Genomic DNA, 25,873 nt, shown 5'->3' on the forward strand with positions numbered 1-25,873 from the left:
TTCAAAACAAACCCTTATGCTGCTCGTGGACACCTTTGTCATATTCTAAACTTGGCTAGTTGTTATCAGTAGATAATGTTCTTCTTTGTTCAAGAAAATGATACTCTTTCCTAGTCTTAACTACAACCCTGCTTTTGTTTTACAAATACTCCTCCTGAACAGCTGAAGTGATCCGCATGAAATTCAGCACAGCCATAGTAACTTACTATGGGAAGGGTACATAATTTAATCGGACTAAAGGACTTTACTCTACCTGCATTTTAATTGTAAGAAATTTAACATTCGCCTCATGGGTTGAGAATAGGAAAATTTAATTTAAATATTTAGAAACTTTAATGCAATGGCATCAAAATATTGTCTTAAGATAAGGTGAAATTATAAATTTGATATAATGACACTTACATAATATAATTATGTTATAAAAGTGTGAAGTGAGCTGTGCTATTGACTGAACAAACTCAATCCAATTTTGAGTTTTCCTATAGTTTATATACTATATGAAATTTTAAAATGTTTTTTCAGGTATAAACCACCAAATTCGATTAGTTTTAGTAGATTTAGTAGATACAGTTTTTTAACTAACAATCTTTATTGTGTTAATAAGATAACTGTTTACTACTATTTCTGATTAACGTTGGTGAACCATAACGTCAACTTTGATTGTTAAATTAATAAACACATAAAGTACCTAGAACTCTTTTTATTCTTTACTGCCTTCTTGTTTAACCATGGTAAACTTAACGTTTTTCATAATAACTAATGCTACTATTGTCCCCATAAAGAATTTCATAGTCTTATAGAAAGTAAGTAATCGAAAAATATAAACAACAAACGAAACGTATGCTAACTAAACATTTTGAAACTGTTAACTTTTTGATAAAAGAAAAAAATACTATTGATGGTTTGTATCTACAATTAACCATTATTTCTAAGGGATGAGAAATAATCTTCAATTATAATATTGGAGGATGGAGGTAGATCATAATCCTTGTAATATCCAAAAATATATTTTAACATTAAGTCAACAAGGTTAAGAGATAAGGTAATTTATACCATAATATCACGGGTATCGTTTAGTCAGTGATATTATTACTCTTGACTCAGCCAGAATTTTTTTTATATTTTAAATTGTCCACATATTTAATTTCTCTGCAATACAAATAAAACAAAAAGGATTTGTAAATTACTAGTATCATAAATAACTATGGCCTATAGTCTGTAGGCTAAGGTTTCTTAACAATATACCATAAGATGGTTTAGATACCATTCTGTCATTGAGCTTCCAAATGGCGCTTTCTAAAAAACTTTTTGGCGTTGTACTGGATAGAGGAAAAACAGGTTTGGGCCATTTTCACGTAAAGGTTACAGATATGAATTCTAAGTCACCACAAGTAAGTAAACAACCAAATAGTTTACACAATGTTGATGGGGATTGAATAAAAACATAAACTTTTATTTTATTACAGATTTATTTATTTTAATGGTCACAAACTACTTTCAGGTAACATTGGTAACCTTTTATTTTTAACTATTATAGTAGGTTCTGGTTCAAGTTCGCCAATCGTGCACTAAACAGAAACGATAGTACAATTAGTTCATCTCAGTTTATTTAACATTCATACAATCCATTTTTGTTGCAGAAGGTAAATATTACCTTGTGTTTACGTATTTATCATTGGTAAAAACACCTATGAAATATACAGAGTGTCCCGGAACTTTCTAACAATATCTTAGAGCATTGTTCCTGAGTAAGAAATAAACCTAAATATTATATTATAACTTGCTGGAAGTCCTTATTTACTCACGCAGCCACCATTTTGTTTTTTTACTTAATATTTTTTTTACTTAAAGTAGTTAAAGTTGCGAAATTAGTAAGGATATGTCTAGTTGTCATAAATGCTTGTGCTAAGTTTCAATTTCGTATCTTTAACTATTTTTTTTATTAATAAGTGAAAAGGTTACGGCTGTGTGAGTAACTAAGGACTTCCGGACAATACAAATAGGATATTCAGATATATTTCTTATTCAGAAACAATGCCCTAATATATTCGTAGAGAGTTCCGGGACACCTTGTATATTTTAAACAAGCGAAGTTCATTTTATACCATCAAAATGTTTTAAAATAGGTAACATTGACCTCTGTAACAGTTATGGCCGATTAAGATGTTTTTCAACGTTATCCACTGCTGACAGTTGGCTACAGTGGGACAGACTTATTATCAAATAAAGTATTGACAGTTTTCGTGAGGGAACAGAAACAGCAACACTTGAGGGTACTCGAAACATTACTTCCAAAGGATATCTATCTACTCTGTATACGCATTATTCAAGTTTTTGCAAAAATTTGCCTTGATTTGGGTTCATTGCCCTCCATAACAAAAGGGAAAAACTTATGAAACCATACTTAAAAAACAAGGTAATTTAATTTTATACCAATCACATGAAATTGTCAAATATTTAACGAAATAATGATTACAGGTGAAATTCTGAAAATCAGTAATTAATCACTTCACTGTATTCGTTGTAACATATTTATGAATTTATTTATTGACTTCAGCCAGTACTAAGATTAATAAAGCGAGGAGTTAGTAAGTATAACTAAATGTAGTATAACATGTTGTTTAAGTTGCATACTTACATTGACCCATGCCAGAGAGGTAGCTAGTGCCGCCAGGAGGAGTGGTTCCCTTTATGCTGCGGCTCAGGTTTGGCAACCGTCAACTGAACAGAAATAAAAAAATGTTACAGTCTTTCATTTTTCTAAGATATATATAGTCATGTAGAAGCAAATCAGTGAATAAAGTACCAAAATTAGCTTTTTTATACTTACATCGACGAATGCCAGAACGGAAGCAAGTGCCACGATGACAGCTGATGCGAAAGTCATCTGCAATAAAACATTTAGTTTAATGGACAGTTTTATTAATTGTTCAACAAATAGCCATTGATATTTAACCTCATACAGTATGTGCATTTGTTCGGTACTATATTACATAGCACACCTATTTTTTCACATATAAATGTTTACACTTAAAACTATTTTTATCTTTAAATTCAATTTTACGAGAGTTTAAATATACGTAAAAAGCGACTAAACATTATTTTATCATCGTTCATATAGTTTGTAATTGAAAGAAGAAAACTTTATAAAGTACTCATGAAACAAAACAAAAAAAAAATATCTTACATTTTATCTGTACGTAATTTTGTTATCCTGTGATGGGAACACACACAGAGTAAGAATAACATTTGATAAAAACATTTAAATGGTGTATCGGTATTTAACATTGACATATTTATATCCTATAATTGGTAAATGTAAGTAACTTATTGTTCTTGTTTCTGTTTAGCTCACGATCGCCAAACCTGAACCTAAGCCTTTTGGAGGTTATACCTCCTAGACCTGATGTTATTTATGGTTAACTTGTTTCGCAATGAAGATAAATAAAACTTTATGAGAGTTGAAATTATGATGTTAATGAGTATTTATTCTAAACACCTACAAGTCAAACCCTTATGCTGCTCGTGGTCACCTTTGTCATATTATATCTTCCTTGTTCAAGAAAATGATACTCCTACTCTTACACTACAATCCTGCTTTTGTTTTACAAATACTCCTGAACAGCTCAAGCGATCAGCATGAAATTTAGCACAGTCATAGTAACCTACTATGGGATGGGTACATCATTTAATCGGACTAAAGGACTTCACTCTACCTGAATTTTAATTGTAAGACATTTAAAATTGGCCTCATGGGTTTATTATTTAGATTTTTGTATCACTCTATTGTTAATCAGTAGCAGAACACTCGCTGCCCTTGCATTGGTCAAAGTTTTGTAATGGATAGAAAATATGCACACAACAACACTAGGGCTGTTTACTTACGAGCACTGATGGTTTGAGACCATAGAACACACCCTTAAAACTTCCCTAAATCGGGCTTTTTGTTGTCGCTGGACTTTCAGTGATCAACGTAATGGAGCTCAACATTATGTAGATTCAGTTTATTAACTAACAATCTTTATTGTGTTAATAAGATAACTGTTTACTACTATTTCTGATTATCGTTGGTGAAACATAACGTCAACTTTTATTGGTGTGTTGTGCGTTGTTGTCAATAAACACATTAAAAAGTACCTAGAACTCTTTTTATTCTTTACTGCCCTCTTGTTTAACCATGGTAAACTTAACGTTTTTCATAATAACTAATGCTACTATTGTCCCCATAAAGAATTTCATAGTCTTATAGAAAGTAAGTAATCGAAAAATATAAACAACAAATGAAACGTATGCTAACTTAACATTTTCAAACTGTTAATTTTTTGATAAAAGGAAAAAATACTATTGATGGTTTGTATCCACAATTAACCTTTATTTCTAAGGGATGGGAAATAATCTTCAATTATAATATTGGAGGATGGAGGTAGATCATAATCAAAACTAAAAATAGGCTTTACCTTCGTCACTGCAGCTCACTTTAGTTAGCTGCGAGCAATAGACAAATTGTTACAAAGCTTACACCGAAAATAATTTGCACGATATAATTTTAAACGACAAACTACAGTACAAGTCACACTTCATATTCAATAGCATTTTAAATCAGAAAAGGAACAAGAAGCCAGGAGTACAAAGTTCAACTGATAACGCCACCACACCGGGCTCGACATAGAAATCTTCCAGTCGGTTTTTGCTCGGAACGGGAACATGTCACCCGTTAGTACGACAGGCCTGTTCGGTTTTTGTAAATATTTTAAATGTATTTTATTGTTCGTATGTGTTACGTGTTTAAGCTTCAACGACGCTACTTCAGCCGAGTTTGTGTTTTTGTAGTCTGACGATGGCATTATAATGTCGAAACGGCCGTAACATAGTTACACCACAGGATTTTGAGCTGCAGTGACGAAGGTAAAGCCTATTTTTAGTTATTATACAGCTCAGGGGCTAAAACATGGATTTTAATTTAGATCATAATCCTTGTAATATCCAAGAATATATTTTAACATTAAGTCAACAAGGTTAAGGGATAAGGTAATTTATACCATAATATCACGGGTATCATTTAGTCAGTGATATTATTACTCTTGACTCAGCCAGGATTTTTCTTATTTAAAATTGTCCACATATTTAATTTTCTCTGCAATACAAATAAAACAAAAAGGATTTGTAAATTATTAGTATCATAAATAACCATGGGCTATAGTCTGTAGGCTAAGGTTTCTTAACAATATACCATAAAATGGTTCAGATACCATTCTGTCATTGAGCTTCCAAATGACGCTCTCTAAAAAACTTTTTGGCGTTGTACTGGATAGAGAAAAAACAGGTTTGGGCCATTTTCCCGTGAAGGTTACAGATATGAATTCTACATAACTACAAGTAAGTAAACAACCAAATAGTTTACACAATGTTGATGGGGATTGAATGAAAACATAAACTTTTATTTTATTACAGATTTATTTATTTTAATGGTCACAAACTACTTTTAGGTAACATTGGTAGACTTTTATTTTAAACTATTATAGTAGTTTCTGGTTCAGGTTCGCCAATCGTGCACTAAACGGAAACAATAGTACAATTAGTTAATCTCTATTTATTTAACATTCATACAATCCATTTTTGTTGCAGAAGGTGAATACTTACCTTGTGTTACATTGTGTTCACGTGTTTATCATTGAAAAAACGTCTATGAAATGTACAGGGTCTCCGAGGACTCTTTACCAATATTTTAGAACATTCTTCCTGAGTAAGGAACATATCTAAATATTCTATTCTAACTGGCCGTAAGTCCTTAGTTACTCGCTCAGCCAACATTTGATATTTTCACTTAATTGTTTTTCCTTAAAAGTAGTTAAAGATACGAAATAGTAAGGATATGTCTAGTTGTCATACATTTTTGTGCAAAGTTTCAACTAGAGATAAAAACATTATTTATAAAAACTAGACAAAGCTACAAAAAAATATAACAATTTTTGAAATTCGTAAAACGAAATGGCGGCTATTTAAAACTTTTGTAAAATCAACGGTTTTTGAGTTTTTATAAAAAAAATAAATTGCCGCAAATATTTTATATGAATTTTTAAAATTTTCATTATTTTTTGGTAGATTCGCCTAGTTGTCATACATTTTTGGGCAACGTTTCAATTTCGTATCTTTTACAACAAAAAAAAAATAATAAGTCAAAAAAACTAAATGGTGGCTGTGCGATTAATTAAGGTCTTCCGGACGATACAAATATGATATTCAGATATATTTCTTATTCAGAAACAATTCTCTAATATAATGGTAGAGAGTTCTGGGACACCCTGTATATTTTAAACACGCGGAGTTCATTTTGTATCATAAAGATATTTTAAAATTGTTATCATTGACCTCTATAACAGCTATGGCTGATTAAGATGTTTTTTCAACGTTATCCACTGCTGACATTAACTACAGTGGGACAGACTTGTTATAAAATAAAGTATTGACAGATTTTATTAGGGAGCAAAAACAGCAACACTTAATTGTACTCGAAACATCACTTCCAAAGGATATCTACCTACTCTGCATACGCATAATTCAATTTTTTGCAAAGGTTTGCCTTGATTTGGGTTCATTACCCTCCATACCAAAAAGGAAAAACTTATGAAACCATACTCAAAAAGAAAGGTGATTTAATTTCACACAATTCACACGAAGTCGTCAAATATTTAACGACTTAAAATGATTACAGGTGAAATTCTGAAAATCAGTAATAACACGCTCCACTGTATTCGTTAACAAATTTATGATTATATTCATTGACTTCAGCCAGTACTAAGATTAATAAGGCAAGGAGTTAGGAAGTATAACTTAATGTAGTATAACATGTTGTTTAAGTTGCATACTTACATTAACCCATGCCAGAGAGGTAGCTAGTGCCGCCAGGAGGAGTGGTTTCCTTTATGCTGCGGTTCAGGTTTGGCAACCGTCAACTGAACAGAAATAAAAAAAATGTTACAGACTTTAATTTTTCTAAGATATATATAGTCATGTAGAAGCAAATCAGTGAATAAAGTACCAAAATTAGCTTTTTTATACTTACATCGACGAATGCCAGAACGGAAGCAAGTGCCACGATGACAGCTGATGCGAAAGACATCTGCAATAAAACATTTAGTTTAATAGACAGTTTCATTAATTGTTCAACAAATATCCATTAATATTTAACCTCATACAGTATGTGCATTTGTTTGGTACTATATTACATAGCACACCTATTTTTCACATATAAATGTTTACACTTAAAACTATTTTTATCTTTAAATTCTATTTTACGAGAGTTCAAATATACGTAAAAAGCGACTAAAAATTATTTTATCATCATTCTTATAGTTTGTAATTGAAAGAAGAAAACTTTATAAAGTACTCATGAAACAAAACAAAAAAAAAATAATGTTATCTAACATTTTATCTTTACGTATCCTGTGATACAGTCCTAACTGTACAGGGTGTCACAAAAGGTTTGTGGTGAGCAATGCAGAACTAGATTTCACATACAAATTAAGTCAAAATGCCTTAAGGGTTTTCTTTATTTTGACCTACTTTAGATTTAATATACCATTTTGTAGTTTTTAATTCAACGACCCTTAATAATTTGTTTATGAAAATTCAAAAATATTGTTTTTTAAGTATCCAGCAATAGGTTTTACCGTACTTTTTATATTTAAAAATCGGTTGCATTTTAAAATGTATGATATACATGTTAATTAATATCAACCAGCAAATCAAATTATTTAAAGGTTTTAAGTATTTATAGATCCAAACCTAATAGAGCTTTAACTGTACAAATCTGTTAGTACATATTATGTTTCTTTATTATTAATCATGTCAAAAGTGCCATTAGTTTAATAGTAAATGTCATTTAACAAGCATTTCAATTTCTTTATAACAATACAAAATTAGATGGACGCCAAAGATCAATGTTTAAATATTCCGCTTGAAATGATTTTGACACTTAATTTAAATCAGTTGTTAGGAACAATTAAGAAAATAAATCCAATTTAATATGATACCACTGGATATGTTTAAATAGTCCCATTATAGACTGTTACAATAAATACACCATGATTTTAATCTTACCTTTGCAGTTGGTTGGAGTTTACAGTTAGAAGTGATATGTATCCTCTAGAAGTTTACATGTTTATATACCTATTTCAACCGACATAAAACATATCAGGCGATCAAATCGTTAAAAATTAATTTGTAATAACAAGTAAGTAAAACACCATACAATGTAACTAAAAATCAGAGCGTTGTATTCATTAGTTATGGTTATTAACATTTGACAAAAGGTAATTAAATTTCTGTCATTCTGTTTTCTCTCAACTTATAAATCATATTACTTAAGATTTAAGAAGGATTTAACTAAATATTTAATATGTTTCATTTATATCAGGAAAATGTATCATGCAAAAAAGGATTTACTGATATCGTTAAAAATACAAGGTACCAAGTATCAATTTCAAAATGTTTAAATAAGTTCACATATGTTATAACTATTCGATATCTTGTGTCCATATAATCATCGAATTATGTTTTAAGTTCTAAAACCTAAAAATATAAATAAAATAAAACAACCATTTTGTCAAACTACTAGAGTCACTGTTTTTTGTTGACTTAATAGTAAAACAACCTTAGCCTCTTGATCAAAAAACATGTGTTTAAAAAAAAACACAACTTAAAGTTTATTTAAGAATAATTTCGTTGTCAATCAGCACAACAATCAACACGGCTGCTTTATTAGTTATTACCAAACTGTTTGAGCTACCGAATGCAGGGTTACCATAAAAAATCATTTATTCCTCTTATTGTTTTACAAACAGTTAAAACCCCACTATTTGTATTATGAAATACCCTATATATAGGGAAAACTGATCGTGCTTTTCAAACATAATATACAGAACACCGACCAGATCCTAATCCCCATGAACAAAAATCTGCGTTAGCTTAACACCTTTTAGATTTTTATCACTCAATTAGTGATGTTAAGACCGGCCTGGAAATTCTACATTATTGCAGGAAAGGTACATTAAACACACTCAAGGAGAATGAGATATATAAAATAAACAAAGACGAAGAATGAAAAAAATACACCAAATTACAGTTCCAATTCCACACCCACTTCAACACAGTTATCTAATCTGAAACAGCTGACCACCGAGCTGACAACAGAGAATAGATACGTGAAAGGCGCAACGAAACAAAATGTACACAATAAAAATGTGTATACGAAACATTATATTGACTTAATATAATCTTACGTTTGTGGAATTTTAAATTGAAGGAAAACTTCAAAATCGGGATTATTCTAACTAAAATCATCCCCTCAGTTTTCAGGGTTGAGTAGGGTAATTAAAATTTCCAAAATCGGTTAAGAATTAACTTCAGACAAAACATTAAAACAAAAATGTAAGGTCATATATGTCAAAAACATTTTTAGCGTACTCCAGGGCAGCCGAAACCACCAAAACAGGGAAATAAAGGCAACATTTCAAATTCAAGCATGAATTTTGGGATGAAGGAGTGAAGATGGGGAAAAATCTTTCTGTAAATCACAAAGTTGTAGATCGTTGAAAATAAGGAACTGTAGGTGCTCTCCGTTTTTTATCAGACCTACGATTGAGCCGCAACAGACGTTTAAACAAAGAAACATAAAAAATACCAAAATTTTAAGTTTAGAGTTATATAAAGGGTGAAGGGTGGAGATGGAAAAATAACATTTCAATACAATATTATAGCTAGTTTAAATATAAATACAGTAAGTGTTCTCAGTTTTTATTTTTTATTAGACCAATGGTTTAGCCAAAACAAGTGTTAAAAAAACGCATTTTCAGATATTTAAAAAAATCCGCTTTTTTTTTTTTTTTTTTTTTTTTTGTAAGGGGGGTTAGAGCCAACACCTATAGTTATGCCAAATTTCAGGTCCCTAACTCTTCTAGAAGTATGTTAGAATTTGTTTACCTGATCAGTCAATGAACCAGTGAGTTACACATGCGGCTGTATATTTAATTAGATTTTTCCTCCAGCTCTGGGTATATCCATAGTAAAATATCCTCAAAATTTGGGAATGTTTTTAATGATTCAAACCATTTGTGCAAAAATTATAAATTATCGTTTATTTTCTGTTGTCAAAATAATTGTGTTATTGATTTACCGCACGGTCTGATTTGTATATATCCTAAATAATTATTACATTCATTTAATTTGTAACACAATGCATAATTATTACTGCTCATTAATTACTTTTTGATTAAGTGATGTATTTAATGATAATAAAAAAAAACTTATAAATATTTAACCACCACAAGACATGTGTTATCGCTTACAACTAAGAGCTTCTAGTATCTCGTTCAACACTAATAAAGGTAAATTATGATTTACTATAGCATAGGATGATTTGATCCTTTACAATAGCGTATTTTAGCATGTACCTATAGCAATCTAATATTTAGACGAGATTGTTATAGAAACACATTTATATATAATAGATGTAGGGTGACTTTTTTGGTAAACGTTGGTCAGATGTCACCTATGGGGAATGGCCCATATAAGTTGACAATCTTAAAGTTAGGCATAGGTTGTTGATATGTACCTTAAATTTAAAGTCATATTGAACTAAAAACAATGCCGCAAACTGGACTTCAAATGGACAACTGAGTCTTAAATGGCAGCCGAACAAAGATTTATTAAATCTGCTATTTTGAGTATATTAACGACTGCCTTTTTCCAAGTTGTTCTTTTGAACTCAATGCAGCATTTTATTCTATTTATAAGAACCTTTAATTTATTATGCATATCTACCTATTTTGATGTTCAAAAATTCTTTCATCATATAGCGGTTGCCCCCCTAAAAGGGTTGCGTGTAATAGCATTGGAAAATTCAATGACTATTTTAACAGATGTCATTTATGACTTGATTGTCCATTTTAGATCCGGTTTGCGGCATTGTTTTGAGTTCAACAATACCTTTAATTTTATGTCTAAATCAACCTATGCTTACCATTACCATTTTCAACTTAAGCCTGCTTCCTTTGGGTCGTCCCCTATAGTTTACATCCAAATACAAAGTACACAAAAAGTAGTTTACTATTACCACTCATAATGAAACTTATTTGTCACTCCGTATAATAAATACGTAATTCAAAATCAATGAAAAGTTTAATCAACACTAAACACTGACTTCTCAGTGTCCCCAAGTCCAGACATGTACATAATGTTAAGTTTGTTTTAGATGAAATTCGCATCAGCTTTCATCGTGGCATTTGCTACCTTTCTGGCATTCGTCGATGTAAGTATACAAATTAAACTACATGTAGTAGTAAATTTAGTAATATTTACTGACTTATTGCTAGAGACAAGTTACATACTGGGTGAAGTCAATATAATAAATCTCGTACTAACTTGTAAAACGATAGCTGTTTTTATTTTCAAGCGTTTCAGCTACCGGTACTGTTTTCTAAGTGTCGCCAATGCTAATAAGTGTTGAAATATCTTATTAGTGGAAATAAAAATCACCTAGCTTTTAAATATTGTTTTATAAGTGTTTCCTTAATGTTTTTTTTTTTTTTTGGGAACACGCACAAAGTAAGAATAACATTTGATAAAAACATTGAAATAGTGTATAGGTATTTAACATTAACATATTTATATCCTATACTTGGTAAATCTAAGTAACTTATTGTTCTTGTTTCTGTTTAGCTCACGATCGCCAAACCTGAACCTAAGCCTTTTGGAACTTATACCTCCTAGATGTGATGTTTTTTTTATGGTTAACTTGTTTCGCAATAAAGAGAAATTAAACTTTATGAGAGTTGAAATTATGATGTTAATGAATATTTGTTCCAAAAACCTACAAGTCAAACCCTTATGCTGCTCGTGGACACCTTTGTCATATTCTAAACTTGGCTAGATGTTATCAGAAGATAACGTTCTTCCTTGTTCAAGAAAATGATGCTCCTACTCTTACACTACAATCCTGCTTTTGTTTTACAAATACTCCTCGTGAACAGCTGAAGCGATCCGCATGTAATTCAGCACAGCTATAGTAACCTACTATGGGAAGGGTACATCATTTAATCGGACGAAAGGACTTAACTATACCTGAATTTAAATTGTAAGAAATTTAACATTGGCCTCATGGGTTGAGAATAGGAACATTTTATTTAAATATTTAGAAACTCCTTTAATGCAATAGCGTCAAAATTTTTTCTTAAGATAAGGTGAAAAGTATACGTGCGATATAATGATACTTATACAGGGTGCCCCACGAGAGGTGTCTCAAATTAATTACGGAAAAACGGCTTAACCTATAAGGATGAAATATTTTTTTTTACATTAAATTGACCCCGAGGAATAACGTAAAAATATTTTTAACATCTTTCCGATACACGGTGTGCCAAAAAACAGAGGGTCACAACTTCGAATCTCGCAATTTTCAAACGTAAACATATATCATGATGTGCTGATGATATCGACGAATTTTCCTATATCAAATGCATTCTATTTGGGTTTAACACAAAAACTTTTTTTCCTTAAATGGGGCCGTTAGTGTTAATCCCAAATAACATGCATTTGATATAGAAAAAACTAGGTTTTTTGTTATTTACACAAAACCTAAAAGAGATACGAAGTATGTGTAAATTACAAAGTTGTTCAGAATTAAAAGAGCAACAAACCGATTTGCCTTTTGGCATATGTTTCTTTTTTTAAATTTTGAACGATGGTCATTTGCAAAATTTTTCAAATATTTTTTTAAATACTTAATATTGCACACATATTCAATTTTCTCTACATTGCAAATCAAACAATCATGATTTGTAAATTATTAGTATCATACATATAGCTGTATGTTATAGTGATAATCTGTAGGCTAAGGTTGTTTAACAATATGCCATAAAATCCTTCAGACGTGATGTCCAGAGGCTGCTCTACTGACACCTCTCCGCTCTCTATAAGTGTTGGTTATTTGGTGGTGCCTCTAAAGGGCCACATGCTGGGTGCCGGGAAGTGCTGATTCGTGTCAAGTGATGGGATTTGTGCTCTTGGAGTTCCTTGGTGGTGCCTTTAGGCCCCGGCCACACGAGGCGAATTTAAGCCGCGCGGCTTATATTCGCGCGAAGTTAAGCCGCGCGAAGTGCCTGGCCACACGGGGCGGGTGAACTGCTTCCTGTTTGGTTTTTACAGTATCAGTACTCTATTAAAACATAGTTCAGTTCACTCTTTTTAGTCATGGGCGAAACACTTATGTTAGTTTGTGCATTAAAAGCGTGTGGTGATCTGGAACGTTAACATAAATCATTGGGTCCATCCCTTCATAACGGAAAAACAATTTTTTGTGTTCCAAACCTTTTACGAGCACATGCGAAACCATAGTTCGGAGTTCATATGTATCAAACATTGTTTGAACACCACACGACCGGTAAAAAATACAAAAAACAAACTCAAAAACCACTGGTAATGTCCGAAGAATATCTCCAATAAGCGCGGCTGCCGCGCGGTCGAACCGTATCGTGTGGCCACTCTCATAAGACTACGTGTGTCATCCCCTCCAACGCGGCTTAACTTCGCGCGGTCGGGGGACGACATGTTGCGGCTCAACCGCACATGCGGCTAAACTTCGCCTCGTATGGCCACTCTCATTTGATTCAATGTGTTGTCGAAGCCCTTAACTTCGCGCGGTTAAACCGCCTCGTGTGGCCGGGGCCTTAGAGGGCCACACGCTTGACAGTGTTAAGTGATGAAATGTCTTGTTGTCAGCATTCTATCAAAAGGTTTTTCTCCCTCCAGATCCATCCTTTTGTTATATAGTTTTGTTTTTATGTTACGTTAGCTTTTTCACAGTTTATTATATTGTTATCTATTGCCATAGTCTATTATTGTTATGTATAGTAAATTTATTAATGTTAATTATTTACAATGTTGTCATTTTTATGATTACTGATTGTTATTGATGTTAATTATTCACACTTATTGTTATTGTAGTTAATTATTTACACTGTTTCTTGTTATTGTTATTGACGTTTATTATTCACCCTGTTTCTTGTTATTGTTATTGATGTCAATTGCTTACACTGTTTCTTGTTATTGTTATTGATGTCAATTATCTACACTGTTTCTTGTTATTGCAACTTTTTTTCACAATGTTGTAACTGTTGCAATTTTACTCAAACTGTCCACCACCACCACCAAACTTCTTACTCATTTATTGGTGTTTTCTATTGTATTATCTTGTTGCATGTAAATCTTGTCAATGTATTATTTTGTAAAATGGCGCTTGCCGTCGGAATGATTAAATAAATAAAATGACTCATTTTGTCATTGGGCTTCCAAATGACTCGTTCTAACAAACTTATGGTGTTGTACTAGACAGGAGAAAATAACGTGTTTTGACCATTTTCACATTTATATTACAGATATGCATTCTTCGTCACTACAAGTAAGTAAAAACACATAGTTTACACAAAGTTGTTGGGGATAGAATGAAAACATAAACTTTTATTTTCTTGATGATTTATTCGTCACAAACTCCTTTCAGATAACATTGTTCACTTTTTATTTTTAACTATTATAGTAGGTTCTGGTTCAGGTTCGCCAATCGTGCACTAAACAGACACAATAATACATTTAGTTTCATCTAAATATATTCAACATTATAATCTATATAATCCATTTTTGTTGCAGAAGGCGAATACTTACCTTGTGTTCACGTGTTTATCATTGGCAAAACGCCTATAAAAATTTACAGGGTGTCCCGAACCTCCTTACCAATATGTTAGGACATTGTTCCTGAGTAATAAATGTATCTAAATATCATATTCTAACTGTCTGGTCATATTCTTAAGTCCGCACACAGCCACCATTTTGTTTTTTCACTCAATAATTGTTTCTTCTAAAAAGTAGTTTAACATACGAAACTAGTAAAGATATGTCTAGATATGCACAAACATTTATAACAACCAGACAAAACTACAAAAACATATGACAGCTTTTCAAATTCATAAAACAAAATGGCGGCTACTTAAAACTTGTGTAAAATCAACGGTTTTTATTTATTATGGAAAAAATGTTAATGGCCACCATTTTGTTTAATTAATTTTTTAAATAGTCATATTTTTTTGTAGCTTCGCATAGTTCTTATAAACTGTTTTTGCAAAGTTTCAATTTGGTATCTTAAACTTTTTTTATTAATAAGTGAACAAAACAAAATGGTGGCTGTGTGAGTAACTAAGGACTTCCGGAAAATTTAAATATGATATTTATATAAACATTTTTTACTCAGGAACAATGCCCTAAGGTATTGGTAGAGAGTTCTGGGACACCCTGTATATTTTAAACACGCAGGGTTCATTTTATACCATCAAAATGTTTTGAAATAGGTAAAATTGGCCTCTATAACAGATATAGCCGATTTAAAAATTATTTAACGTTATCCACTGCTGACATTAACTACAGTGGGACAAACTTATTATCAAAAATACAGTATATACTAAAGTATTGACAGTTTTCATGAGGGAACAAAAACAGCAACACTTAATTGTACTTAAAACATTACTTCCAAAGGATATCTACCTACTCTGTATACGCATAGTTCAAGTTTTTGCAAAGGTTTGCCTTGATTTGGGTTCATTACCCTCTATACCAAAAAGGAAAAACTTATGAAACCATACTCAAAAAGAAAGGTGATTTAATTTCACACAATTCACATATTTAACGACTTATAATGATTACAGGTGAAATTCTGAAAATCAGTAATAAAACACTTCACTGTATTCGTTAACAAATTTATGATTATATTCATTGACTTCAGCCAGTACTAAGATTAATAAGGCGAGGAGTTAGTAAGTATAACTAAATGTAGTATAACATGTTGTTTAAGTTGCATACTTACATTGACCAATACCAGAGAGGTAGTTAGTGCCGCCAGGAGGAGTGGTTTCCTTTATGCTGCGGTTCAGGTTTGGCAACCGTCAACTGAAAAGAAATAAAAAAATGTTACAGACTTTAATTTTCCTAAGATAAATATATAGTCATGCCAGCAAATCAGTGAATATTACTAAATAAAGTACCAAAATTAGTTTTTTTTATACTTACATCGACGAATGCCAGAATGGAAGCAAGTGCCACGATGGCAGCTGATGCGAAAGACATCTGTAATAAATCTTTTGATTTAATGGCCAGTTGTATTAATTTTTCAACAAACAACAATTGATATTTAACCACATACAGTATGTGCATTTGTTCGGTACTATATTACATAGCACACCCATTTTTTATAATTTTTTTTTCATTCTTATCATCTATAAATGTTTACACTAAGAACTATTTTTATCTTAAAATTCAATTTTACGAGGGTTGAAATAAACGTAAAAAGTGACCTAAAAATATTTTAACTTTCGTAGCTTGATCATCATTCATATAGTTTGTAATTTAAAGATGAAAACTTTATAAAGTACTCATGAAACAAAACTGAAAACAACAATGCGAATCTAAATAGACGCCAATGATCAATGTTTAAATTTTCAGTTTGAAAAAATTTTGACACTAATTTAAATTGATTGTTAGGAACAATTGAGAAAATTTATAAATTTAAATATGATACCACTGGATATGTTTAAATAGTCCCATTATAAACTGTTACAATAAATACACTATGGTTTTAATCTTACCTTTGCAGTTGGTTGGGGTTTAAAGTTAGAAGTGATATGTGTCCTCTAGAAGTTTACATGTTTATATACCTATTTTGATCGACATAAAACATATCAGCCGATCCAATCGTTAAAAATTAATTGGTGATAACAAGTAAGTAAAACGCCATACAATGTAACTAAAAATCAGAGCGTTGTATTCATTAGTTATGGTTATTAACCATTGACAAAAGGTCATTTAAATTCTGTCATTCTGTTTTCTCTGAACTAATAAATCATATTACTTAAGATTTATGAAGGATTTAACTAAATATTTAAAATTTTTCATTTATATCAGGACAATTTACTATGCAAAAAAGATTTACTGATATCGTTAAATGTACAAAGTACCAAGTATCAATTTCAAAATGTTTGAATAAGTTCTCATATGTTTTAACTACTAGATATCTTGTGTACATATAATCATCGAATTATGTTTTAAGTTCTAAAACCTAAAAATATAAATAAAAGAAACAACCATTTTGTCAAACTACTAGAGTCAATGTTTTATGTTGACTTAATAGCAAAACAACCTTAGCCTCTTCTTGATCGAAAAATATGATTGTCAAGAAAACACAACTTAAAGCTTATTTAAGAATAAGTCCGTTTTCGATCAGCACAACAATCAACACGGCTGCTTTATTAGTTATTACCAAACTGTTTGAGCTACCGAATGTAGGGTTACCATATAAAATAATTAATTCATCTTATAATTGTTTTACAATCAGTTAAACACCTTTTAGATTTTTATCACTCAATGAGCGATGTTAAGGCTGGCAATTCTACATTAGAAATTCTACATTATTGCAGGAAAGGTACATTAAACACACTCAAGGAGAATGAGCTATATATAAAATGAACAAAGACGAAGAATGAAAAAAAATTTACCATGAACGATAAATTACAGTTCATGTACCACTTCCTTTTCAACACAGTTATCTAATCTGAAACAGCTGACCACCGAGCTGACAACAGAGAATAGAGATACGTGAAAGGCGCAACGGAACAAAATGTACACTAAAAAATTTATGTACGAAACATTAGATTGATTTGATATAATCTTACGTTTGTGGAATTTTAAATTGAAGGAAAACTTCAAAATCGGGATTTCTTTTACGAAAATCATCCCCTCAGATTTGAGGGTTGAGTAGGGTAGTTAAAATTTCCAAAATCGGTTAAGAATTAACTTCAGTCAAAAAAATTAAAAAAAGTGTTAGGTCAAACATGTCGAACACATTTTTAGCCTACTCCAGGGCAGCCGAAACCACCAAAACAGGGAAATAAAGGCAACATTTCAAGTTCAAGCGTGAATTTGGGGATGAAGGAGTGAAGATGGGGAAAAATGTTACTGTAAATCACAAAGTTGTAGATCGTTGAAAATAAGGGACTGTAGGTGCTCTCCGTTTCTTGGTTAAACCTACGATTGAGCCGCAACAGACAACACTTATAATTATGCCAAATTTCAGGTCCCTAGCTCTTCTAGAAGTATGTTAGAATTTTTTACCTGATCAGTCAATGAACCAGTGAGTTACACATGCTGCTGTATATTTAATTAGATTTTTCCTCCAGCTCTGGGTATATCCATAGTAAAATATCCTCAGCATTCGTGAAAGTGTTTAATGATTCAGACCAATTGTGCATAAATAATCAATTATCTTTTATTGTCTGTTGTCAAAATAATTGTGTTATTGATTTACCTCACGGTCTGATTTGTATATATCCCAATTAATTATTAAATTCATTTAACTTTTAACACAATGCATGATTAATACTGCTCATTAATTACTATTAGATCACTTGATGTATTAAATGATAATTTAAGAACACGTATAAATATTTAAACCAGCAGAGGACAGCTGTTATAAATTACAACAAGAATCTTCAAGTATCTCGTTCAACAACAATAAAGGTAAATTATGATTTACTATAGCATATGATGATTTGATTCTTGACAATAGCGTATTTTAGCATGTACCCTTAGCAATCTAATATTTAAATAAGATTATTATAGAAACACATTTATATAGGGTTACTTTTTTGTGAACATGGTGATCAGATGTCACATATGAGGGATGGCCCATTGGGAGTAAGTTGAAATTCTTAAAGGTAAGCATAGGCTGATATGTACTTTAAATTAAAAGTCACACTGAACTAAAAACAATTCCGCAAACCGGACCTGAAATAGACAACCGAGTCTAAAATGGCACCCGAACAAAGATTTATTAAATCTGCCTTTTTGAATATATTAACGACTGCCTTTTTTCCAAGTTATTCTTTTGAACTCAATGCAGCATTTTATTCCATTTATAAGAACCTTTAATTTATTATGCATATATACCTATGTTTATGTAAAAAAAATCTTTCATCATATAGCGGGCGCCCCCCTAAAATGGTTGCGTGTAATAGCATTGCAAATTCAATGACTATTTAAACAGCTCTCATTTATGACTCTATTGTCCATTTTAGGTCCGGTTTGCGGCATTATGTTGAGTTCAAAAATACCTTTAATTTGATCTCTATATCAACCTATGCTTACCATTACCATTTTCAACTTACTACCTATGGGCCGTCCCCCATAGGTAACATCCGATTTTCTGCACAAAAAGTAGCTTATAATTACTAGTAATAATGTAAGACTTAATTGTCACCCTGAAGAAATACATGATGTAATTCAAAGTAAATGAAAATTTGAATCAAAACTAAACACTGACTTCTTAGTGTCCCCAAGTCCAGACATGTACATAATGTTAAGTTTATTTCAGATGAAATTCGCATCTGCTTTCATCGTGGCACTTGCTACCTTTCTGGCATTCGTCGATGTAAGTATACAAATTAAACATCATGTAGTAGTAAATTTAGTAATATTTACTGACATATTGCTAGAGACAAGTTACGTTCTGGGTGAAGTCAATATAATAAAACTTTTACTAATTCTAGTAAAACGATAGCAGTTTTTATTTTCAAGCGTTTTAGCTACCGGTACTGTTTTCTAAATGTCGCCAATGCTTATTATTGTTGAAATATCTTATTAGTGGAAATAAAAATTACCTTGCTTTTCCAAGTGTTATAAGTTGTAGTGTTGTAAGTTTTTATAAGTGTTTCCTTGATGTTTTGTTTGGGAACACACACAGAGTAAGAATAACATTTGATAAAAACATTGAAATAGTATATCGGTATTTAAAATTGACATATTTATATCCTATATTTGGTAGATCTAAGTAACTTATTGTTCTTGTTTCTGTTTAGCTCACGATCGCCAAACCTGAACCTAAGCCTTTTGGAGGTTATACCTCCTAGACCTGATGTTATTTATGGTTAACTTGTTTCGCAATGAAGAGAAATAAAACTTACTGAGAGTTGAAATTATGATGTTAATGAGTATTTATTCCTAACACCTACAAGTCAAACCCTTATGCTGCTCGTGGACACTTTTGTCATATTCTAAACTTGGCTAGTTATCAGTAGATAACGTTCTTCCTTGTTCAAGAAAATGATACTCCTACTCTTAACTACAACCCTGCTTTTGTTTCACAAATACTCCTGAACAGCTGAAGCGATCCGCATGAAATTCAGCACAGTCGTAGTAACCTACTATGGGAAGGGTACATCATTTAATCGGACTAAAGGACTTTACTCTACCTGAATTTAAATTGTGAGAAATTTAACACTCGCCTTATGGGTTGAGAATAGGAAAATTTAATTTAAATATTTAGAAACTCCTTTAATGCAATGGCATCGAAATGTTGTCTTAAGATAGGTGAAAATTATAAGTTTGATATAATGACACTTATATAATATAATTATGTGATATAAGTGTAAAGTGAGCTGTGCTATTGACTGAACAAGCTCAATCCAATTTTGAGTTTTCCTATAGTTTATATACTATATGAAATCTAAAAATTTTGTTCAGGTATAAACCAGCAAATGCATTGCTATTATTTAAGCAAAATGGTGATTAGATTCAACCAAACCCATAATGTGAACATATTATTGCTAAAGATTTAAAACAGCATTTACAAGTTGTGACTTAATGTCGAGTACAAATTCTTCATTTTGAACTTTCATTTTTAGTTCGTCCATACAAGCAATATTTTAAGCGTGTACTAATAAGGTATAACATATAGTTTATTTACAGCTTACATAATAAGATTTTAATCGTTAGTCCTTTTACCCTCAATTTACTTACTCAATGTACTTTATACTTAAAATAATTATCTGAAGAAATAGAGAATATGTGGAAAACTACCATAAAGTAGTGTCTCACTTATACCAACCTTCACATCCTAAAAAAAAAAACTTCCCCAAAAAAGAGATTTATATTGTGGTTGGAATTAATTAATCGACGTTTGGCCATAAATCCCCATTTACATAATACAGTATTAAAAGTGTGAGCTTGTGATGGAGTATGAGATGTACTTGTGCATCAAACATTGATTGTAACAAAAGGAGTAAATGGTTTTACCTAACAATTTGTATTTGTATTTGCCATACCCGCCGTTGTAACCTGGCCCTCTCCATAATCCCCTCTTTAAATTATTACAAACATGATTTACCTTCATGTTGGTTGTAATAATTTAAAGATGGGCTTTAGGGAAGGTCCAGGTTACAACAGCGGGCATGGTAAGAGAGAGTGTTTGCATCAATGGCAGATGGATGGTATACTCAAATGGATGGTCAAGACATGATTTCCAAAAGTTAAAATTGTACTCAGTAGAGTTTTAACCCACCTTGAAATTCCTTTTCAACCTTTACATGATTTTAATTTTCAACTGGATCTCATGTGTAAGTATTTTGGCTTTTATTTTGTAGATCCAAACCGTTGTGTTGGTATGAGTGACTTAGCCCGAGACGGAGTCCTCTTGGATCGAAGGGGCATTTCTCTCAAATTATAAATACAAGAATATAAAATATAAATAAAAAAATCATATAATATTTAAAATATACAGTAACAAGAGAATGTATACTAACTAAAGTAATACTGATGGTCATGAATTAAATATAATAAATATAATATAACAAATAAATAGGCACTATTTATAAAAAATATTAGGTAACGTTGATAAGAAAGTTTGAATTAATTTGAAAAACACACATTAAAAATGTTTAGTGATAAGTAAAATATATCAAACTGATAGGCATTACAAGTACGAGACATTACATTTAGTAGGGAATTGAATCCAAGATTGGTACGAGAGTAACGAGGGGTAAATAATAGAGTGCTGCGTGAATTGTGTCTTGGAACGTGAAAATTGATTTCTTCCAAGGCGGCCAACTTACTTTTGTCACTGAGACTCAAACATGGTGACCAAATGGTTTAAAATACACAAATCTTAAAATCTTTTTTTTATTATAGCATGATTTCAACATATTTAGTAGTCTAATATAAACAAAACATTTTTGTATCCTAATTTTTAATCAATATTTGAATGTAAGCCAAAATCAATGAAAACTTGAATTAACACTAAACCCTCCATTTTAATTTTGAAATAGAATGTGGACAGTATGACGATGCAATGTATTTAGATGCTTCCTAACTATTATGGTACATCCCTAAGTCTAGACATGTATTTACAGTAACTTAAGGTTTATTACTGATGAATTTTGCATCAGCTTTTATCGTGGCACTTGCTACATTTTATACATTCGTCGATGTAAGTATAAAACTTACACATTTAACATTATATTTACTAATATATACCAGCTTCTTGTTCTGTTCATTCTAGGGTTATGTCAATTAACAACATCTTAAATTTGTATGAATAAGAGCAGATTATTTATTATAGTATAATATTTTAAATGACAAGTATTTTAACAGAAATGTATCAATTCGAATTCAATGTTAACATTGTTGTATTGTGTAAAATAAAATCACCTTGCATTTTCAGTAACGTTTTTAAAGCGTTTCCAATTCTTTTTAATAAGGCAATTCAATGATAAGTAAAGAATTCAAGTCAAGATTACCCCAATGGTTATTAAGAATATGCATTCACAATCAATGCACTCTTATTCAATGCAAAAATCTGAAAAAAACTTGATTTAAAAGTAATATTGTCTTTATGTCTTTTTAGTACACGAAACCACATACCTGATCACGTCATAGAAGGAGATAGATTTAGTCCTTGTGGGCAGTACATGATTAATAAAAAATAAAACTCTACAAATAAGAAAGCATTTTTATTTAATCCCGAATCCATCTATCTATATTATTAATACGCTACATGAAACATTGTGACAAATAAGGCTTTTTTGTTTTAAGATTTTATCCTGCATAACATATACCAAAATGTTTGTCTAGGTGTGTAGTTTTGCCAACTGACCTTTCATTCTTGAAAAAACCCCTTGGGGGTCTGCCCCAGTGGCTAAAAAGTTCCGCTTTTATCCTAAAGAAGAACACATTTGTTTACTTTGTGATCAGATAGACAATTTCACTATTTTAGTACAGGGTGAGGCAATGAGAACGCCACAATTTGTTTTAGCTGCCACATGTTAATTGTTGCAACAACGAATGATCAGCTGTGCTTATAACATCTATTAAACTATGCCATTTTAGTAAATATTATGCCTGAGGCTATTAACACTGAGATTTTTATGTGGAAACCTATTTAAAAAATAGTGATTCTTGTGCAAAAACCCAGAGATTTTTTGGACCACATCCCATCCTTTGTCAACATGGCACTGTTCCCGATTGGAAAACAATGGTGAACAGGGTCAAATTATTTAGGATAAACGCTTAAACCTAAAAAAATAAGCGGTGGGTGCCACAAAACTCTTTGTATACCAGCAAATGTTGAAAGAGTGCGAGTCGCAGTAACTCAAAGTCCAACGGGATTTTCCAGGAAGTTTTTGTCGTTGAAAGCTTTACGTTGGCTCCTTTTTTGGGAGGGGGGGGGGGGGTTTTCTAGTAAGCTACTTGAAGTTCGAGGTTTTTCAAGAAGCTAAGAATCGTCCAAAAACTAAAGTGAACCTGAAGAAATGCTGGAGGAGTATTTGATGGGGTTGTGCCTTAGAAGGAATGTCGAGTAGGACAAGGACGTCACTTGCAGCATTTTGTTCTCAAGAAATGGAAAAATGACTTTGTTAAGTTAAAATGGCAAAAGATAAGCTGTGTTTTGATGTGCTATTTATATCTATAGGGTGAATATTATTGAGTTTGTACAGCTTATAAATTGGGGGTGCTTTCATTGTCCCACCCTGTAGAAACATAAGGAAACGTGTGCTTTAAACATTTACTGACTTAAATGAAATGAAATATTACTATTCGAATTTGGGTTGGCGTTAATATTACAAGAGAAAAAGAAAACAAGCAAGCCTGGACAATTTGATATACTGTACTAAAACTAAAAAGAAAACTAAATTTACACTGTGTTGCATTTCTTTAGCAATCATTGAAAGAGCCAATTTGCAAACTATGGAAACATAGCAAAGTCATAGACCACCAAGTAGAAGAAATAGAAATGAAGTTTTTTTTTTAATTTATAATCGTTATTATGGACAGCCTAATGCGGCTATCAGTAGAAAACGTTTGTAGAAAACTCAAAAGATCAGTTACAGCTTTTGAAACATTATAAGATATTTACAAGCAATTTTGATTATATCGAACTTTTATGTACATCGTGAGTCGACTCTTTTCAGAAATTATGAATGTTTTATAACGCCAATAATACTCGAATAGGAGCAACAGGTTATAGGTAACTAGTCTATAAGTATAAAAGAGGATGTTTGTATATATATATATTTGGCAGTGATAAACTCAGACACCGCTGAACCGATTGCCACGAAACTTGGTACATACGTGTAGAATTTCATGGAATATGTTTATACACCATCAATTTCGTAATCCGTCCAATCGGCTCCGCCCCAGTGGCGACCTGGAGGCGAGTTAGCGTAGTGAACGAGCTAACCTGAAAGCAAGTGAGCGTAGCGAACGAGCTAACCTGAAGGCAAGTGAGCGCAGCGAACGAGCTCCAACCTAAAGGTTAGTGAGCGTAGCGAACGAGCTCCAACCTAAAGGTTAGTGAGCGTAGCGAACGAACTTCAACCAGGACGTGATTGAGCCATGCGAACGAGATCATCTTGAAAATTAAGAAGTTAAACGGGGCAAAGCCCGCGGGTTACAGCTAGTAGTATATAAAGTGAGTGATTGTTAACTCAATAATAGTAATTTAGAGTTTCATATTTTAAATCAGCAATTTAAGTGCATGACGATTTTAACAGATCGGGACTACTTATGTTCGGATTAGGTGAGTATAATTATAAATGAAGAGTCATTGCAAATTACATTTGATGTTTTGTAGAGTTTTGTTAGTGACCAAGTCAGCTGAATTCAAAGTTGATCAATAAAATAGATATAGCATTTCTTCAGGATTGTGCTAGTAACCATCTAGTAACGAGATTGGTTTGAAAGTGACGAAAAGAGGGGTGAAACAGTCGTCTCACTGAAAATCGAATCAAAATCAAAATAAAAAATAAAATAAAGGCAACTAGATGTTTGTGTGTCGGAGAGAGTTCCAGCCGTCCACAAACCTCACCAGACGCTTCGTTGCGTCCAGAGAACGAATAAAACGTCTTTGATAAGTAAACGCTTGAGAAATAAACGATATCAGCATTCCGACACATGCTTTTTACTATAAGTTTGCCAACAACATTTATCATGTGTAAGCGGTGAGAGTAAATATTCGGAAATGGGATTGTTACAATTTTGATCAGAATTTAAAGGACTATAACATACTAAATTTTTATCCAAATCGCTCGGGCCATTTTTGTGAAAATCCGATTTTTCCGTTGTTTTATGGGGTTTTATGGGAAAATAACGTAATTTACAATAACTTTTCAACCGTAATTCTTAAAGAAATGGGAATTGTACCATTTTGTTCAGAGTTAAAAGGGCTGCAACATACTAAATTTTTATCGAAATCGTTGGGACCATTTTTGAGAAATTTCGATTTTTCCGGTTTTTTATGGGTTTTTATAGGAAAATACACATTAAAAATGAAAATTTCAAAAAATGAAAAAAGCACCTGGAGATAACATGGATTAGAACCTACATACCAAATTTCATCGAAATCGGACTACAGGTGTAGTCCCTAGCTCTGTACACATCCAGACACACAGACACACACACACACACACACAAACTTCGAAAACCACTTTTTTGGGTTCAGGGGGACCCT

The 25,873-nt window shown here is 31.8% G+C and overlaps 4 long non-coding RNA genes across 6 annotated transcripts; 2 read left to right on the forward strand and 2 right to left on the reverse strand.

Moving 5' to 3' along the window:
* Positions 1-1,450: 1,450 nt before the first annotated feature.
* On the reverse strand, positions 1,451-9,996 carry LOC129001351 (uncharacterized). 3 transcript variants are annotated; one of them, XR_008491422.1, is made up of 5 exons: positions 9,982-9,996; positions 8,101-8,169; positions 7,064-7,120; positions 6,871-6,953; positions 1,451-1,568 (listed from the first exon to the last, which is right to left on the reverse strand). It is a non-coding gene; the product is annotated as an uncharacterized LOC129001351 (long non-coding RNA). The 3 variants fall into 3 exon arrangements; XR_008491420.1 differs by lacking the exon at positions 9,982-9,996 and having other exon boundaries at positions 8,101-8,183; XR_008491421.1 differs by lacking the exons at positions 1,451-1,568; positions 9,982-9,996 and adding an exon at positions 5,436-5,553 and having other exon boundaries at positions 8,101-8,183.
* A 285-nt stretch (positions 9,997-10,281) lies between these two features.
* LOC129001360 (uncharacterized) lies at positions 10,282-11,837 on the forward strand. Its single transcript, XR_008491431.1, has 3 exons — positions 10,282-10,385; positions 11,252-11,308; positions 11,719-11,837. It is a non-coding gene; the product is annotated as an uncharacterized LOC129001360 (long non-coding RNA).
* A 2,675-nt stretch (positions 11,838-14,512) lies between these two features.
* LOC129001352 (uncharacterized) lies at positions 14,513-16,760 on the reverse strand. Its single transcript, XR_008491423.1, has 4 exons — positions 16,686-16,760; positions 16,111-16,167; positions 15,908-15,990; positions 14,513-14,621 (listed from the first exon to the last, which is right to left on the reverse strand). It is a non-coding gene; the product is annotated as an uncharacterized LOC129001352 (long non-coding RNA).
* A 1,769-nt stretch (positions 16,761-18,529) lies between these two features.
* LOC129001364 (uncharacterized) lies at positions 18,530-20,069 on the forward strand. The gene is made up of 3 exons (XR_008491434.1): positions 18,530-18,612; positions 19,466-19,522; positions 19,950-20,069. It is a non-coding gene; the product is annotated as an uncharacterized LOC129001364 (long non-coding RNA).
* The last annotated feature ends 5,804 nt before the right edge of the window (positions 20,070-25,873 follow it).

Source organism: Macrosteles quadrilineatus, unplaced genomic scaffold (genome assembly GCF_028750875.1).
Source record: "Macrosteles quadrilineatus isolate MER2022 unplaced genomic scaffold, UCM_ALF_1.0 Scaffold_8__2_contigs__length_117827958, whole genome shotgun sequence".
Lineage (NCBI taxonomy): Eukaryota > Metazoa > Arthropoda > Insecta > Hemiptera > Cicadellidae > Macrosteles > Macrosteles quadrilineatus.